At 42.6% G+C, this 19115-nt stretch overlaps 1 protein-coding gene across 2 annotated transcripts in view; it reads left to right on the forward strand.

The window, feature by feature from the left end:
* The window catches only part of GTF2E1 (general transcription factor IIE subunit 1), a 52621-nt gene that overhangs the window by 23106 nt on the left and 10400 nt on the right, over positions 1-19115 (forward strand). The window lies entirely within an intron of this gene.

Genomic DNA, 19115 nt, shown 5'->3' on the forward strand with positions numbered 1-19115 from the left:
CTCATTTTTTTTTCGTTCTGTAATGACTGACATTCCTGCTCAGTTTGCTCGATACAAGTAAATTTTTTTCCGTGCCTCCACCAGCACCCAGTTTTCCTTGAGTGTGTTATGAAGTGTAATCCCTAACAAAATAAGCCATGAGTCTCCGTCCTCCTCCACTCTTCCCCAGATCCTGAATGCCTGTCGCAGGGCTCGCTGCCGCCATAGTTGTTTTTCTCGTGTTAGCTCCAGTTGAATGCTGTTCCTTTGTTCCTTACTGTGCTGCAAGGGAGCAGATGATGTCCTTGGGAACGGGAAGGAGAGGTGGCTGTACATCTGCAGCAGTCTCCCAGGTGGGGTGCATGAAAAACAAACCATTGTTGGGGGTGTGTATGAAGAAAACGTGTTTTGTACCATTAGTAAAAAACTCATAAACCATTTTTTCATCTTTGTCTCATCCTATTTCTGTGTATGTTTTATAATGTACATAACATACTATTACAGTAGTACATGTATGTAATTTATAAGTAAATATCCTCATAGTGGGGGTGTGTGCTCAAAATTTTTTACTGATGGGGTGTGCAATCAGAAAAGTTTTGAGACCAGTGATCTGGACCTTCAAAGTTCCTCCCTTCCAAAGATAACTGCCAGTCTCTTGTCCAGTGTCAGGATCTTTGTCTTGGAATTTTTCCCTTTTTTTTAATCCAGAACATTATAATTTTGTTACTTAAGGGTTAAATCAGACTCTGGATTTGTTTATAGATTTGATAAGCACTGTTTTGTGCTCTTTAGAAGACTTGGGTGGATTTTAATGAAGTACCTTGATCTCTTCCTGACTGCTTTTGTCAAAAATCCGAATGTTTCTTCTTGCTTCCTCTAAAATCTTTTGTTTGGCTTTCCTTGACCCTGAAGTAAATCCTTTAAACATCGAATACTGTGTTGTGAAGTGGAGAGAGGTTTCTCTTGCATCTTTGACCTGTATCACCATGTTTTTGTGAATCTATTTGGATGTGCATTGGGCAGACAATGAACAGATTAAATGGAGATGGCTGTGACTTCTACATGACGCACTAGCTGAAAGGTAGTCCTTGGAGCACAGGGAAGGTACCACTAACTTTGTAGTGTTGTTCTTCATCTTGTGCCCAAGGAGAATTGAGAATACTCTCGTTTGGGATTGGGGTGATTGCTTTTGTGTCTACTTCCCGTTAAAAGCTCATCTTTTTGCAGATGCCAGCAGAGTGAGGTTATGCGCTTTGGGGTTTTGCTTTTGTTTTTATTCTCTGTTCACCGCCTTTAGTTCTAGCTGTAAGGCAAAATACCCCTTGGTCCCTGTGTGCTCAAAGGGAACCAGAACAAATTGCTTCATTCCCTAGATTGTTGTGAATGAGGCAAAATGAATTTGAAAATATGTAGGGAAGGTGTTTTTTTCGTAAAAAGGAAAGCTGATAAAAAAGTCATAGAGAGTATCCTGGATTGTGTAAATAAGGAAAGACCTTTGATCTGAGTGGGAAGAGAAATTTGTGATGGAAACTTGCTTTGTAAAAAAAAAAAAAAGTATGTTTAATACAAGAATAGATAAGTTCTGGGATTGCTGTTTCTGTTAGATTTTTCAAAAATGCATATATTCCAGGAGGCAAGGAATAGCAGAGAAGAAAATTTATTGACATCAGAATCTAGAAGTTACTGCAGTGATGGACATGAAAGATCTGAACAGAACAGTACTGGAGCTTTCTGGCTTTGATTGAAACAGAGTGAATAACCGATACTCAAACACCAGTAAATTAGCAATGTTAAGGTAGATTGACAGCTTTATTTCTTCTGTATGTATGCATCTGACACAACATACAAATGCCCTTTCTTCTCAGAAGAAATGCGATATGTTGTTTCTCTGCAAAAGTTGACTGCCTTGTGTGCGGTATCAGACAGTGTACGCTTGCATTAGACTGTATTTTCATGTATAATGTTAAAATATGCTGGCACTTAGAGGCAGCAAAATTAATTTATTAAAAAGAACTAATAATTTTGTCAATGTTCTTCTCTAATGGTGATAACTGACAATGTTACAGCGAGGTCTGGCAAAGTTAGATAAATATGTAAACCTAAGTTGCATGGATATGTATATGATGTGTTCCTAATTGGAAATAACTTGGTGACAAACCCATGAAGAGACTCTGAGTTCAGACTTCCAAAATCTCCTCAGAGAAAACCTGAAAGGCTGCGATGTTGTTATTTTCCTTCTCAAGTCATAGTTTGAAACTGTAAAACATTTCATCTGCCTGTGTTGCAAAATGCCAAATGTAGGATGGCACTCTTCATTAGTTATTATTGCTAAAATAAAATGCAGTTCTGGAAACTGATGCGGCTAACTTCTCTACTCTTTTGAAGACTTCGTAAGGAAGCCAAAATTAGCCTCACTGTTGGTTTTGTTTAAAAGTGTGTTTGCAGGACCTTAAAAAGTATTGCAATAATACAATTTGATAAAGGAGAGCGAGGGATTCCTCTCAAGTGGGCCTTGACACTGGACAGGGTATTCATCTTTTCTAACTTAAAGCATTTATAGACCAGACATGGACACCGAGGCAGAAGTGGTCTGTAACAGAGCTGCTCTCTGCGCTGCCAGTCAAGGGAGCCCCTGTGTTCGGACTAGTAGCCCCTCTGTTCTTGTCTGAGTTAAGTGTCTGAAGTCCAGTGGGAAGAGCCCTCTCTACCTGTCGTGTGCACCATATAAATGCCAGTTTCATTCTGTGACTCTGGAAGACTGGCACATGTTCAAATTTTGCTCACATAGTGTCTGGTATATGGTAAACTCTTGTGTAGAACAGGCCAATCCAGGAGAAACATTGAACTATCATAAAAAAAAAATTACTAAGTTTTAGTTTTCATTAGTAAAACTAGTCTTTAAAAAACATTTTTATTTATAAAAACAAATATTTGATCTTAAAATGGGTTTTATGGTAATCATTATTATTCTACTGTGCTTTATTTTGATTTGTTAAAACCACCTATAGCAAACTGACATGACAAATGTCTCGGATTCTGGTCAGTGTCCTGAGTGTGAAGGTAGCTTTTAGTAACATTCCTCATCTGTAAATTTTTTGTCTTCACTCCCGAAATTGCTTAGAAGTGCAAAGGACCAAGAATGTTACTGGTTTGGGTTTTTTTTAGTGGCAGTCACTTAAATGAATTCAAGCTGGATTAAGCTGTCTTCCACCCACTTTCAGATCAGCAAGTTCATGCTAGCTAGAAGGGTGAGTGTGCACCTGACAGCATACCTTGGAAGCGAGCATGCTAGGAGCAATAGGAAAGAACGTGAGGTTCAAGAATTTCTTGTAAAAATCAGTCTGCAATTTTACACTCTTCAGCCTGTGTCTGTTGAAGATGGGGAAAACAGGACAAGAGCATCATGAGATGTTCAGTGCCAAGTCAGACGTGAAATATTGTGTTAAAGTAAAAAACACTGCTGTGACTTTCACTTAAACAGGTTAGCAGATGGTCTGTGTCAGCCATATGTGTAAGGCACTGGTACAAGTGTTTGCTATGATCCAAGTAAGAAAAGCATTCAGACTCTGTGAGATATTGATTAAAGTATCATTTATTGGAACTAACAAGAAAGAAAGGGGGAATGGATGATCTTGCAACCCCTCTGATGCTGGGAATCCCATGTTGTGCAGCATGGGACACACCTCCAGTTGGGTGCACGACAATATTCAGAACCCCATGCATGGAGAGGTTTGCCAGCATGATGGTCTTCAGCATTCTTACAGGAGCTTCTTTGATGAAAATTTTACTGACTTCTACTGCTGAGCAACAGAAAGTTTGCATGACAGTATGCTGCTTCACTTTAAGATAAAGACATGGTGGTGTAATTGCCAGTGCGAGAGCTGCCTTGGGGTCCTCTGATATGATTAACTTTGACATCTGATTTTCAGGTTTATCCTGCGGCCAGGGTGTGTGTGCAGCACAGGGCAGCACATCACAGAGCTGCTGCCCAGGCCGGCGGCTGCGTGGGTCGCTGACTCCAGGCAGTAGCCTCCTGGTTAGGATCCCGACAGTACGCAGCCACTCAGACTGGGCAGCCTGCGTTGTTCCTTACTGCAGCAAGGGACAAGTGTACCTCACAGCTCGTAAATCACTGCTCTGCTTGCAAAAGGGCAGTTGAGCTGATCATTTGCAGTGATTCCAGTGTCTTCTAAAAGAGCCGTAGTTTCTGTCTGTATGCACGCTGTTGCATGGAGTTTGCGTATCGAACCAGTTCTTTCTGGACACTGCTTTTGTACCGCTGATGGGTTAGTTTCAGTGGGGAGTACAGGGCTCCAGAAGTGGTGTGCAGCTTGGTACCCTTAAGTTACTGTCCCCCTGGTTTACTGGCTTTCAGCACAAGCATAGTGGGAAATTTATATTCTAAAATTGGCATTCTGTTGGTTAAAAAGTACAAGAGAAACAAGAGAGGAAGGGTTTGAGAACGAGAGCGATGATGCAGAATCAAATTTTCCAAGGAAAACTGGTGTTAGCAATCACTTACTAAACAGTCATCAGTGGTGGAAGGGAAGTTCTGTTTGAATTTGTCATACTCAATTCACAATTTTATGTTTGCAGCTTTAAAAATGTTATGTTTGTTTCTGCTTTGAAAAGTAGGTTCGAAGTAGGGAATGAGTATGCAATTTAAGACACCTGCATTTCAGAATATGCTGAAGGCTATTTTCAGATACAGTGCAGGGCTAGAAGAGATAGCCCATCATCCTGTTCTGAAGCAGGATAAATTTAACCTCCGTGGCTAGTATATTCCAGGCTTCTCATCCTTGGTTTTTCTTAATACCTTAACCTAAAGCTTTTTTTTCTACCCCAAGTTAAAGCTGTGAGTAATCTTTTGTGTGTATGTGTGAAATTGAAGAACAGTTTGTCACCATTTTCATTACCGTAACATACTAAATAACCAAAATTTGCTGTTCCCTACCACCACTTTCTTAAAACCAAACAAGTCTGTCTTCCTATTTTTCTCTAATGAAACGTGTTAAGTTGTGTCATTTTGTTTCTTTGGAATTATTACAGTTAGTCTGTATCTTCAAGTATGGGATCTGAAGCTGCACCCAGTTTGTCAGCAGATATTCATAGGGCAGAATAAAGCAGGTTAACGTACTATTGTCTCAGGCTTTGCACAGCATAGTTATTAATATATGTTGCAGCTGGATTTTCTTTTACGTTTTTTGTGGTACAACGCTGTTGGTTCCTGGTTTTTTCCTCTGTTACAAACCTGAGTTGCTTGCAGTCTGCTGCTGGAACAGTTATCCTCTTTTGGCCGCTCACCCACCCCTTGTTTGTTTTTTTAACTCAAGTACATTATTTTCTACCTTTGTCTACTGAATTTCATGATACTTATTCCAATCATTTCTCCATTTGGATTTGCAGTCCTGCCTCCCCAAGTGTTTGTAACTCCTCCTGCCCTCTAAACTGTGAACTAAATTCACAGAACTTGGTTATCTGCCAGTCACTGGAAAATATTACCTGTTATCAGGGCCTCACTTCAGGGCTATCCCAGCTGATACTGACCTACTCACTGAGCAGATTTTTCAGTCGTGCATCCTCCTTATTGTCAGTTCACCTTTAGCCTCTCTCTCTGGTTTGCTTGTGAGGATGTTTTGCAGGACAGCCTAGCGTCAGACTGCATCACATCCAATAGTTGTCCTTCAGCCCTTACAAGAGATTACCAGGAAGCCAGGATCTTCACAGCAGTGCCCGGTGGGAGGAAAAGAGTTGACAGGTATAAATTGAAATGAGAGGCTCCAACGTGATGTAAGACCTTTTCACCATGAGGATGGTCAGGCAAGTGCAGCAGGTCGCCCAGGGAAGTTGTACAGTCTCCACCCTTGGAAGGTTTCAAGACATGGCTGGATAAAGTCGGGAGCAGGCAGGTCTGATTGCCCTGGTTTGAGGAGGAGGCTGGACTGGAGACCTGTTAAGGTCCCTCTGTGTTTCTGCTCTTTCTCAGATCACTCAGAGCTTCTCTTTTTGCCCTTTGTGTTTGTCATTCTGAGATCTTGACAATTCTTCATATCCTGGAGATTGCTTTCAACAGTTCCACTTTCTGTGGGGTAATCACCGTCAGATCCTGTGACAGTATATCAAAGATGCGTAGCTCATCTTACCAGCCGTGCAAAGCTTTGGGCTCCACCTGATTTCATTCTAAGTCTTTATTACAACACGACATCAGTTTCCACGTACGTCATGCCCAGCAGTGGCATAGCTACAGTGACACTGTAATTGTCACCTCCTGGACTGTACTGCTGTACCTGAAAGTGAGCACGAAGGCAGTGAGCATGGCCATGTGGTTACAAAATGAACCTCCTTACTGCCTTACCACTTTATTAAGCCTGTGTTTATGTCCTTCCCGGGGCTTCCAGCTGGCTTCCCGTGCTGCTAGAACATCTTAGTGCACCTCTTCGAAGGAAATTAATGAGTCAAGTCCACACAACGCAAAGGATGACATAGGCTGAGACTAACCGGCACAACAGCACAGCTTGCTCGGGGCAGTGTCTGTCTGTGAACGCTGTATAGTTCTAACTTTCAGAGGTGAACCAAAGTGATCAAAAAAGCTTTTACGTTGAAATTTTGCATGGGCCTCTGTAAATGGTCAGTATACATCACTTCACCCTACTTCTCCTACTAACTTTGACCATTTAATGTTACCAAACTTGCCCAAAGAACTGAAAAAACAGCAGGCATGCTCTGTCTGCTGGAGGAGAGCAGGCAGTTGCCTACCCCTATGGTGAAGAAGCAATTTTTCTTTGATCCTGCATTTATCCATCTGTTTCCTATCCACCATGATGCTCAGGGGCACACAACTGGACATTCTCCCCTTGCCCCCCGCCACCGCCTTACAGCACAGCACTTCCAGGGGACCGTGTGCCGTTCCTGCCACGCTCACTGCACTGGAGGGAGCGATGACAGGTTAAAAATAAATCTGGGAGCAGATGGCGAGGCAGATTATTGTTCATCCTAGGGCGATGATGATGATGTGCCAGCTAACTGCTGGTTGTCTATCAGAATTAATCAGGAGCTGTTGTGGCACATGATCAGTGAAGCCACTGTTCCCCCTGGGAAAAGGGAAGGAAGAGCAGAGAAGCAGCTCTGTAAAGTGAGGTATCGGAGGAGCGCTTGCTTTTGAAGATACGAGAAGTTTCTGATGGAAAAAAGACTATATAAAGAGAAAAACATGAATGTTTTTAGGCTTTGGTTTTGTGGTTTTTTTTAATGTATTCATGCTCTTTTCTGTGTCTGCAGGTATGCCTAGCTCCTACAAAACAACTGGGAAAAACTCGGTCACTTTCTTCTTGATTTGCTTGGTGGAATTGTAGATGATCAGAAATAAAAACATTTAAGAGGTTTATAGGAGCTTTACGAGCACTATCTGTATGGATAGCATAAAACGTTATCCATGGATGTGCCTGGTTTGGGTTTGTGGTGTGTGTCAGAGGAAAGGACTTGATACTTGCTGTGCTCAAAACACTTCACAACCACTCTCTATACACTCACAAAACAGATGAGGCAAAAACTGACTCATCACATTAAGGTGAAAGGCAGTACCAGAGGTACAGCTCCAGAGTTTTGATGTTTAGCAGCCTGAAGGGTAGTTTATCCATGTAACCTTTGCTTTTTTTTTTTTCCCTGTTTGACTTGAGAGGTTAATGAAATGGTGTAATAATTAGTAGGTGTTTTGTTTGATCATATTAAGAAATAAAATAGGGAGTACCTTTTTCATTATTGTTTTGTAACGAAAATCAACAGTAAATTTCAATCGCTAAGTCCTCTTAGGTAACCTGTCAGTTATTTTGTTAACCTAGTAACATTTGTTAAACTGAATTTCTTATTTTGTGTCTTCAGCTTCTGTTGTCCAGGCTGTCATGGCATCTCAGTGTATGTCCAGTCTGATGTTCGAAGATACATTTTGTTTTGCTATGGTGTAATTTATGTTATTATTGTGGGTTTTGTTTTGAAAGATGTTTCTGGTGATACATTAAATACTTTATGTCAGGTCCATACGGTCTAACCTAAATAGCGTGTTCTCCACAAACATACAATGTAAAATACAAAAGGTGGGATGAAGTTGGATATTTCTTCACGTTTTTTAACAGCTCTTCTTGTCTTTTATACTTACTTTTTTAAATGGTAGTGCTGTTTTAGGGTGTTAAAGAGATACTTGCTATGCAAAATAATCTGAGGGCTCTGTATGTAGCAGTGAGTGGGAGACAAGGCAAGGCTGAATTAAGCTTCAACTCTTATTTTTCAGGTGATCTAATTTGAGACGTTAGCAGTAAGAAGAAATTAATGCAGAAATAAGGTAGAGTGACATAAAGAGAGGTGGTCTCTCTGGACTCTCAAAATTTGCAGATGTCAAGGAGGCTTTTTATTGCTTTTGTCTGTCATTACTATAAGCTTCATCAGTGTCCCTCCTTAACAGTTCCTTGAGTAAGAAGGCAAATCACTAGTAGGTTATCTGCAACAGCAGTATTCTTCAGGTCAGGAACACTGTTAAAATACACCAGATATGAACAAGTTCTTTTGTATTGCTAGTGTTGCAAATGATGAGCGTGGAAATAAATTACTGGCTTATTTCTTGTTATGTGTAGGTCAGGCTGAATGGGAAAGCTAGTCTTGCTGGCTTTGTTTCTGACCAGTTCTCCTTTGTGGCCCTGCAGGAAGAATGGACTCTTGGTATTTTGTATCTCTATGACCTGAATTGCCCTGTCTTACTTGGTTTTTTAATATAGAAAGAATCTCAGGATCCGGTTTATTGCATTGCCCTTGCCCTTCCAAACTGCTTCTTTTGGCATGCAAGTTGCTGGAGTGAAAGCACAGTTTAAAGAAAGTTACGTGCACATGGGCTGGCTTGCTCTTTAAATCTTTGTAAGTGGTTGGATGCTGCTAAGACAAGGTTCTGTGCAAACCCTGCAGTGCGGAGGTGCCTGGCTCCGTCGGTGAGCATTACTCAGTTTTACCATGAAACCTGTGATGGGAGACTGCAGTACTCAAGGCAAAAATTGCCCTTAGCTGTAGAAGACGTTTTTCCTCTAAAAAGAGCAGTAATTGAAAACAACACCTCCTTTCCATGCAGGCAGTAGAGGTGAGAGTGCCGGGAATTCAGTCGCTGAAGGGTTGTTGGCAGAAATTCTGGGTTTTAACATTTGCCCATGGCACTTGTGAGGGTCCCACTAGGCCATGCTGTTGTTTTAGTCCCTCTCGCCTATTAGGCCTATGTGGTTCCCATTGCACAAGTCAGAAGAAAAGGGATAGATAAGGTCATTCTCTGGTAAGGTAAAAAATAAATCTCCCCAGTTGCTTTTTTTTCTCTGAGGCAGCTGGGACAGAGCTACCCAGACCTCGTTCCTGGCTTCACAAGAGACCCTGCTCAGTGTTGTGGGCCAGCATTTGAGCAGCCTCAGCAATTTCTCCCGCACATTTCACCTGCTGCCCTGTTATTCCCTGCCCCAATTTCTTTTCCCAACATTGTTGTAGGCCTAGCCTGTGTTAAATTCCCTTTGTGCTCCAGGTTACCTGCTGGCATCTGTGCAATTCTGACTTAGAAACCGCCAGCTTGTTTCTCTCCATGGCAATTCTGGCACCATCCTGCTGTTTGGAGCTCAGCTTGGTCCTGAGGAGCTGCTGTTTCCATTTGCTTTCTCTTCTATTTAATGAGAAAACGGGGTCTGTCTTGCCAGCCATGGCCTCAGCTGCAAAGTGATGCCCCAGCTTTCTGTGCTGCTCCCATTGCTCTGATAGCTTTACATGGATGGAGAGGGTAGAAGGGCGGTACAAAAAAGAATACATGGATATTCCAGTTTTCTTGATGGCAGGTAACAAGCGAGGCTTCATGTGATAAAATGTGAGAAATACGAAAAGAATCAATAGATTTATTAGAATACTACGTAAGGCAGCAGTTTAAAGGTGCCACTTCCAGGCAAAGCGTACACGCATAAGTTTCAGGAGGGGATCTATTATGTTTTTTGTGTAGCTGCGAACACAGGTTAGCCGAGTAGAAAATGCTAACATGTATTCTTTGTATGTCCAGCAACAAGCGAATTGCAAAAAGTCAGCTGAAGATCAATACTTGTGCTTATCACATATTATTGCATATTTTTGCATTGCTGGGGCATCTTTCAAAAACTGCAGGCTAGGAGCATCATCTCGTACGCCACTAAACAGCTGGCGAGTATTGCCCATGAGCTATTCCAGACCTTCAGCAAGAAGGTTGACATGATGTCTATGCTGGTTGTAGTCTTTGTTTTTAAGTAACCAGCATCTGAAAAACCTGCTCTGTTCGTTGTGAAAGGCTTTCAAAGCCTTTTGGAAAACAAAAAGGAAAAAGTGGACCGAAGAGCAGCTTGTCCTCTTGATGTTGGCCCATCGTGTGGTGCCATTGAAAATAAAGCTGGGAACAACGCCCTGGCTTGGAGCTCGCTGCCTTGCTTCTTCCTTCGTGCCATTGTCAGCTGTTGCCATCCCGAGGCTGGCCACTGCTTGAGGCGCCGGTATGGAAACACATGCTTCTGACACTGGCCCTGTCAGCCTTTCAGATACTGCCTCGGGACCGTGGCTTAAGGATTTCTTTCTTGCTCTTTGTTTTTTAATAGATTTCTTGTATGTACATGAGCAGATTTGTGTGAAATGCAAAACCTTGGCATCCATGGCATATTCCCTTGGGTACCCTTCTTTTTAACTGGAGTTTATTATAATGGAGAGAAAATGATATTTTTAAATCTTTTTATTAATCTGTATTGTTCTCTGTTGGCGGCCCTAGTAGCTTTGTGGAGGAATCTCATGCAGTAGGGATTTTTTCTTGCTACATGTTAACTCTGAGGAGAATTTGAAAAGAAAGGGTTTCAGCTGTTGGCATTTCTGAGCCTCCACCTATTGAATTGGGATCCCTTTTTGACTACAAGTAGCATAGTAGGTGTGCCAGAGTGGTACATCTCTCTCCTCAGGGAATCTGTTACTGAAGGGATTGGGCAGTGGCAGCAAGCATGGAAGAAGAGATCTCTTCCAGAAAATCAGAAGTGCTGGTGTAGTTTAAGAAATGGATCTCAGGCATGGGAAGGATTTTATGTTTGCTATTGCCTGAAACAGGAGGAGAGGCTGGAACGAGCCTCTGAAACCTTCTGTTTCCCTGTCCCTAAATGCTGGAGATTTTCAGGGAAGAAAAATGCTGTCCATATGTATTCAAAGGTGTTGAAGCGTGTCTTATCTCAGCAATTCCTACTTTTATTGTTGCCAGCAGGGTTCATTTTCTGCCAAGAGAGTCCAGAACAAGTGCTGGACACTCTTCTTGGCCATCTGTAATAACATTCCAGCACCACCATTTTTCCAAATTATGCCTAAGATAATGTAACTGCCTGAGTAAAATCCGCTCTTCAGCTTAACAGAGAGACCTTCTGTTTCCAGGACTGCCAGTCCCTCAATTTTTATACATTTACACACTGCTGTCAAGGAGAATAAATAATACATGAACATATGCACTGGCTAAGTGAAATTTCCTTCTGATTATAGTGAGACACTGGTTAATGGCAATTATAAAATACCTTTCTTTCATCTCTTGCTAATCCTGCTGTGTGTTTAAGAGTATGCCTTTATCTTTTTGTTGTTGCTGTTGTAAGTTGCCATCTTGTTTTTATTTTTTAAACAAATTGTTTTGATCATTTTTCATATGTTGGTGAGTTGCAGTTTTGAACCTTCTTGAACACTTTTCTGGCAGAATTACCTCATCTGAATCAGAAATAGTGCTACTGCATAAGTGCCCTTAAATGCTGTGTCTGCTATGTCTATATTACAATAATAGAACCTTTAAAAAGAAACTGATTGACATTAATCCCAAATGAAATGTTTACTCTGTTTAATACCTGGTGGGCAGTTGAATACTCTGAATCTGCATTAAACAAGAAAAACATTTAAGAGGCATTATTAAGGCTCAAAATCAGGTACTCAAAAGCCAGAGCTGTATCTTGATGTGCACGGGTTATGAAATGGTGTTGAATTGTATGATCAAATACTGGGTTTTGCACTTAATGAATTCATAGAATAAACCTTTTTTGAAGGCTGATTTGGAGGGCAGAAGTATGTAAGACTCCTTCCCAAACCTGTTACACGTGGGCTACACAGCTGAGTGCTGTCCCAAGGACCTGGATTTTATCCTGCTGCCTCTACTGTACAGTCCTGTTTCTTATTGAATAGGTCCGTGAAAACAAGCAGTTTGCAGGTGAATGGCCCTTGCTCGTTCTCTAATTCACAGAAACCTGTCTTAAAACCTTATGGTCTGGTACTGAGAAGTATTGATCTCATAGCTGTTGACTCGGTAGGATTTAAGCTAGAGTACATACAGACCTGGGAGAAACTGGATCTAGATTTGGGGCATATAAAATTTTAAAGACTTCCCCGCCCCTCCTCCCTCCATTTTGGGGTCTTGATCCCATTTGTAAACAGTAGATAACAGAACTTTCTTAGGAATTCAGATACTGCAGAAGAATTCATGGAGATTAAAGTCTCTCTTCAGATAACAGTATTAGTTACAGTATTTGTTCCTAGCCCCATTTTAAGTTGAACTGCCGTGCCTGACATTTTATAAACGTGCACTCCACACGCTTCCTCGCTCATCTGAGGCAGAACTGTGATATCTTTTATATCACATTATCTTTTAGCAAATGTCAGTCTAGGATCTGATAATGGGATGCATATGGCAGCCTTGGTTGTTGGTGTCCTTCCTGCCCATAATCCTAATTGTGTGTACCTGGTGGTACCTCTTCAGGAAAGCATGCGAAGGGACAGAGGAGATGCTGTACTTTCTCAGCCTGCTATGAAGAGAGCTGTCAGTTTTGGGGGCAGATGCTGCATTTAGCAGTCCACGTTCCTGTCTGCACAGACCTCACCTGGTGAGTGTCACCACTTGGTTGCAGCGCCATTCGTAGGGGTGCTGCGTCCTGCGCCCCAAACCGCAGCCACTGTGCTGCCCAGCTCCTTGGGGCAGCACCATCCCACATCCTTTTCAGTTCCCTGCTTCCAGGTATCACCCGCGTGTTCTGGCTTTGCTCTGGCACCATCCCTGACTGAGGTTACTCATCTCAGTTGCAATACACCTATCTTCCCTATAGTCAGAAATGTTGAAGCGAGCCTTTTCAGGCTGCTGGGATGAAACCTGATGCATGCGAGGTTTCAATGGCAAAGCTGGATGTTTTATTCCAGAAGTGGGGTTAGCAAATCTTCCCAAAATGCTGACATTTCCTACACGTGGTCCAGTGTTTGGTTTTGACTGTGAGAAGCTGTGACAGCAGTGTCTGCTCTGGTCCATCCCAAACAGGACTAATATAAAACCATACACTTTCTGTGTCACATTTCAGGATAGAGTATCTGCAGTCAGCCCTGGGCTGTGGAGTGTCCTCAAGAGATAGAGATCCAGTGGACCATGAAACCTGTCTTAGGAAGATGAGCTGTGGCATTACATTTTATGTAACACTGTGCTCTCGTAATGCATGTGTAGCAACATTGAATTACTTGCAAGAGAGAATGGTATTGCTGCAGCGTTCAGGAGAGATTTTATTGGTGGCTTTCTCCATTTTCTCCCTAAAGCAACTGGGGTTTTGGAAACTGAATGTGAATACAAATGTACTTGGGACTACAGGTCTCCAGTATTGGGAGAAAAGAGAGATGGGGCCAGGGAAGGCTACTGGATAAAATCAACAGGAGACTTTTTGGTGGGGCAGGAGCACATTTGCCACTGGAGACGCTGGGCTGCTAACAGGGACAGTTTAATGAGGGCTAAGAAGTCTGTTTGAGTCTGGGAATCACTAAAGATCAACAGCTCTTACAGTCTAATCTGCATCATCATTAATCCAGTTAACAATCAACAGTTTTAACAATTAGCTGTTATGAGCTCAATCCATTAAGGTCATTACAACTCTTTTTGCTTCACTTTAACCCCTCAGGTTGGTACTTCTAGTAGGTGAGTATCCTTATATCCTGATGTGGAGTATGTTGCAGTAACTAATGATCCAAGCCTGTTGTAGCCAGTCGGCCTACTCTTTGTGTCTTTAATGATTCAGGAGAGAAATGCCTTTAGGTGCTGTTGTAAACAGTCCTGTAAATCTTGAAAATCGATGAGAAATGACAGGCAGTTAATTATAATTTGTATTGACAGCAGTGCCTATTACTTAGGTTACTGAGTATTTCCATTACATGAGCTTGGATCGTTCATGGAGGGCGGGCACAGGAATTGCTCTGTGTTTTTTCTTCTGTTCACTTTGTCAGACACTTACTTCATGCTGACTTTTTCCCATTCTGTGCATCTGACTAAGTTTAAATTGCTTAGGAAAATCTAATCAAAACCCCGTTTGGCTGTATTGAAGAATGGGCTGATGAGAAAATGGAAGAGGAGACTGGAGAAATGTCTGTTCCTTAGCCTGTGTTATATTGTTCCGAATGACGGCCTGTGCTGTGAAAAGATCTTCTGCCTCTCTGGCTTGAAACAGGAAATTAATCTGATGACGAAGGCTCAAATTAAGAAGTAGGATTAGCTGATCAAAGAGCGTGGGGCAGAGAGGCATGGGAGTGGGGAGAGGCTGAGGCTGGAAAAAGCAGCCCAGGAAAAGAAGGGTGGATGGAGAAGTGATAGAAGCCGGGGCTGAGAAAGCAGGACTCGCTAGCAAGGAGACTAGGACCATCAGAGCGGGGAGAAGCCTGGAACTGGGGTGGGACCAGATGGGAAGCACTGGGTAGGAAACCTCAGGCTTGGGGCTGGCAGGTAGGGTAGCAGGTTCCCACAAAGCACATTGCTTTCAAGAACCTGGAGCAGGACCCACGGTGTTTCCTTCTCATCCTCCCTCTGTTGCCAGGAAGCAAGCAGGCAAGGTGTCCTGCTGCCCCTGCGGCACAGCAGGTTGTCATCTCGTCTTTGTTGAGCCCAGTGGCAGAGGTCTCGGCAGAACCGAGGGCGTCGTGGCTGCAGATGAGCCATGTGGCTGTTGGCACAACAGCACGTGGCAGGAGGCGTTTGTCCGGATTCCTGTCGGCAACTGCTATCCTTTCCTCAGGGTCTTAATATTCTCTTTCCAACAGTAAATGAAGCACTCACAGTTAGGGATGCTGAAATTCAAGTTGCTTATTCATCCTGTAACTTTTTCTCTGTGACATAATGGGGTTTTTCCCCCCAGAAAACATGTGCTTTGCTTAGTGAGAGAGAAGAGCTGTGCACATACAGTGCACTTTTTGTCTGGCTTGCTGCAGAAGAAGGAAAAAGGTGCAGTGGGAGACTCGGGGAATTACTTAAAATTACTGTAGTAGCCACAGGAACATGATCTGGTCCTCCAGATCTGGTCTGGTTTCTGTGTGGCATTGGACTAGTAATTTTGAGTAAAACTTTGCAAAGGCTATCATGAGCAGTTGTACCTAACTCGTTTGAGATGCCTGATTCTAGAGCCTGGAAGAAGAATGATAAAAATACTGCACGTTCTTTTCTGAGACAGAAGTTTCAGAAAAGCATTTCTTAGGCATCTCAAATCAAGTACTGCTCAAATCAGCAGATCCTGCTGAAATATTGCCATCTGTGCCTTAGCTCATTCTCCACGTAATGGCAATAATGCTACTTCTAAAAGAAGGTTGTGGGAGATTTTGAAAATAAATTAGCTTAATGTTTTGTGCCACAACAGTCAAGAATCAAGTATATGATGAGGATGAAGGCTGGAGGAATAAAAAGGTGCTGAAAGGTTATAGTATGAAGTTACAGTGTCATGCACCTAGCATCTAATGCAAATGTCTCCTATAAACCTGGAGTTCATCAACTGGAAACTACGAAGGAGCAAAAAAGATCTGGGGGTGTCGTGAGATTTTGTGATAATTGAGGCAGCACTTTCATGATGTTACCCTGCGATCTTAAAAGGTCTCAAAGGCTATCAGAGAAGCACTAATGGTGTTGGGCTTTGGGGAGAACTCGTCTGGATGCTTGTGTATACTTCCAGCTTTACAGCAGAAAGATGGGATCGAACTGGAGTGAGGCTGCTAGCATGGGCGGGGGAATGGGTGGCTGGTTTGAAAAGGCAAAGAAGAACGCGGGGCTTATTGAGACTTGCAAAATGAAGATGGGGGGGATGCATAACAGCAGTTTGTAAACAGACCTGAAGGATTAACAGCAAGATGGCAGCTAGCTGTGCTGAGGTGTGGTTTTGGGCATTTTTTGGGCATGGTTTGAAATTAATGAGAGTAAGTTTAGGTTGAAAAAGAGTTTGTAAGCATCAGAGTAGTGAGGGTGTGGGGCAGTATCGCAAAGGGCACAGTGGAAGACACCTTGTTGGGCCGGAGGTGAAGCTTGAACCCTTGGCAAAAGGTGTGAGCAGGACCTGGGCTTGGACTCAGGAGGCTGTAGCCAGCTAAATGTGTTAATTGTACCAGATGCAGCAGGCACGCTTGGACATCATGCATGCAGTGCGTGTGGGTGGTTGACCTTATCCTTCTCTCAAGTGAAATCAAGTCATTAGGAATTATCTCGAAATATTCTGGCCCTATACTTCAAAGCTTGAGCTGCTTTAATCTTATTGTGCCCTGGGGAGCCAGATTACCAGCGTACCTGCCCTGGAGAGTCTGGGAGCAGATGAGGAGATCTCTTTCAGATGGCTGGTTTTCAACGTGTACCCAGAGATGTCTGCTGAGGGCCTGAGCATGTGTGGAAAGAGGGGATAGATGCACTTTCCATTAGCATTTCCAAGATGCAGGCAAGCCTCATGTCTGTTTGCTCCAGGATGTCCACTTGTCCTGGTTTATGCAGCATATTTGAATGGAAAACTATTAGTTGTGTAAGGGCTGAAGAAGGAAATACATCGGCGCAGTGGGAACATTGCCATTCTGAGCCTTTGGATGGCCTCCACTTCACATTTGTCACATTGAGTCCATATCTGTAAGGAACATGTGTCACTGCTGATGTGATGTGCCATGTCATAAAAGCTCTGGTGACATTTTGTGACCTCTTACAGTCTAACGAAAGAGGTTTGCAACATATAAATGCCATCTGCTGTGGCAAAGCAACTTCCTGGTTCTCTAATCACATATGCCTCTTGTGAAATGCTGCATCACTTCAAAAAAACCCAGCATATTAATGGAGGAAGCTTGTCATTTCAGTCATTCCCAGGTTCTTTACATAATTCATCTATTAACTTTTTTTTTTCTTATTAAGAACCCTGAGGGGTGGAAGTTGCAGCAAATCCATGATAGCTTTAGGAGTTCCATTTCATTAGAGCTGTATTTACTTTCTGATTTTTTGGTGCTCTGAATTGGAACCATTCTCCCTACGATCTTAATCTTTTGCAAATACTCATGGGGTTCACAGACCGAAGTGTGAAAAGTCTGAGCTGTCTCAGGAACATGTAACAGGACTTTTGGGGGGTGTAAAAAGAGGGGAGTTTTCCTCATTAATCTGCGTCTGTTCACTTAGTCCATTATGGGAACTGAGATGTGCTAATTATTTTAAATGGATTCAACTTGTTTGCCAGTATGTCATGCCAATAGCCTCAGATGTGGGATAAGGAGATCAAACTTTGGCTTCAGATTTTGCTGGGCTGACAGCTTATATAATGTACAGGTTTTGAATCAGTAGGGGCAATCTTTATAGCCTGAAAAAAAATAAGCAGACTGTTTCATGCTTGGATGGGAGAAAAGAAGACTTTATCCACTTATCCTTTCCTTTACATACTGCTGTTGTTGGGTGCTCTGGCTTTTACATGTAGATAAGGCGGATTTCCTAAAGAGTCTATTGCATGAAGTGTGTACGTATTACAGGTCACGTATACAACACACATTAATTAATGAGTAACGATGAGCAAGAGCTACTTTTGCCAGGGTAGAGGACTGCATCTTTACAGGCTGTGATGAGAGGCAACAGATCTGATTTCTGCCATAAACAGTGCTTTTGAGGGCTCTCCAAGAAGCATGCAAGCATTGTCTAGCCCTCACAGCAATCAGTGAAGAAGTTAGGTCTGGTTTTATCACTGTATTACAGGCAGAGAAGGAGATACACTGAAAAATGAAGTGACAAGACTAGCAAGTCTGTGTAAGCAGCAAAACAAGATACCAGAAGCCTTCATTACGTTGTGCCTGTGTGCCCTGGGCAAACCCCATTCTTTCGACTGTGTTTGTACATAGCATCGGTGATACAGTAGGCTTCATTACTGATTCTAATTCCGATTTTTATACATAAGCTTATTGTTTCCCTGATACGACCTGTTCTCAGGCTCCCCATTGGTAAAAAGATCTTTTCCTTTCTACGCTGGGGTATTGAGAGATGATGCTAGATGTGTAGAGGTGTCACAGAACGGTTAAATTAAACAATCCCACAGGGAGCAGGGAAGTCGAGAAGCCTGTGAGCATCACTCTGGATGTAAGCGTTCTGAGGCGGCACTGGTATGTTCTCAGTCCAGCACTTGCAAGGATAAGTCATTACACCGTGTTGCTCCCCTCGTAGTGGACCATATGGTAAAGTCCTACTGTGCATGCACTGCCCCAAGGGTCCTACTTGCAGATGGAGCGGTGAGACTGAATAAGCCTGCTGTGGAGGAGTTCAGTAGGTTTTTTGTAACTGCATTGCCATGCAACCATTTCAGTTGCCTTTCTGTTTGACCTGTTTTTATAGATCCTGGTGAAGTCTGTAAAATGAGCTTATTCTTAATTGCCATTCATACAATTCTTATCTTGCCATTCTTAATTTGGAAAAGTCAAGTTGGAGGTTAGGTGGGATAAGTTTTTGCATTTGCTGCTCTGCAGCAATGACTGTTTTGCATGTTTGGGCCCTGAAACATGATGAGAAAGCCTCTTATTTTATTTTTTATTTTTTTCTCTCTCTCTCCAGTAGTTGCAGAATAAAAATGGTTATACCAGCAGCAGTTACTGCAGGCTGGTTGGTGCAGTGTAAAACTATACCCTGTTTCATTGTGAAATTAGCCTGTTCAGGTGGCCTGGGAGATGCCAGCACAAGCACCTGAAAAACAGACGATATGTGAATTCCTAAGAGTATATTGTATAGCCTTTTATCACAGCCCAGTCGTAGCTGACATTTAAAATGTGCAGCATGAAAGAGGGAGTGAGATTAGGAGATGTCTCAGTAGAGGTACTGCAAC

This window comes from Falco biarmicus, chromosome 5 (assembly GCF_023638135.1).
Source record: "Falco biarmicus isolate bFalBia1 chromosome 5, bFalBia1.pri, whole genome shotgun sequence".
Classification (NCBI taxonomy): Eukaryota; Metazoa; Chordata; class Aves; order Falconiformes; family Falconidae; genus Falco; species Falco biarmicus.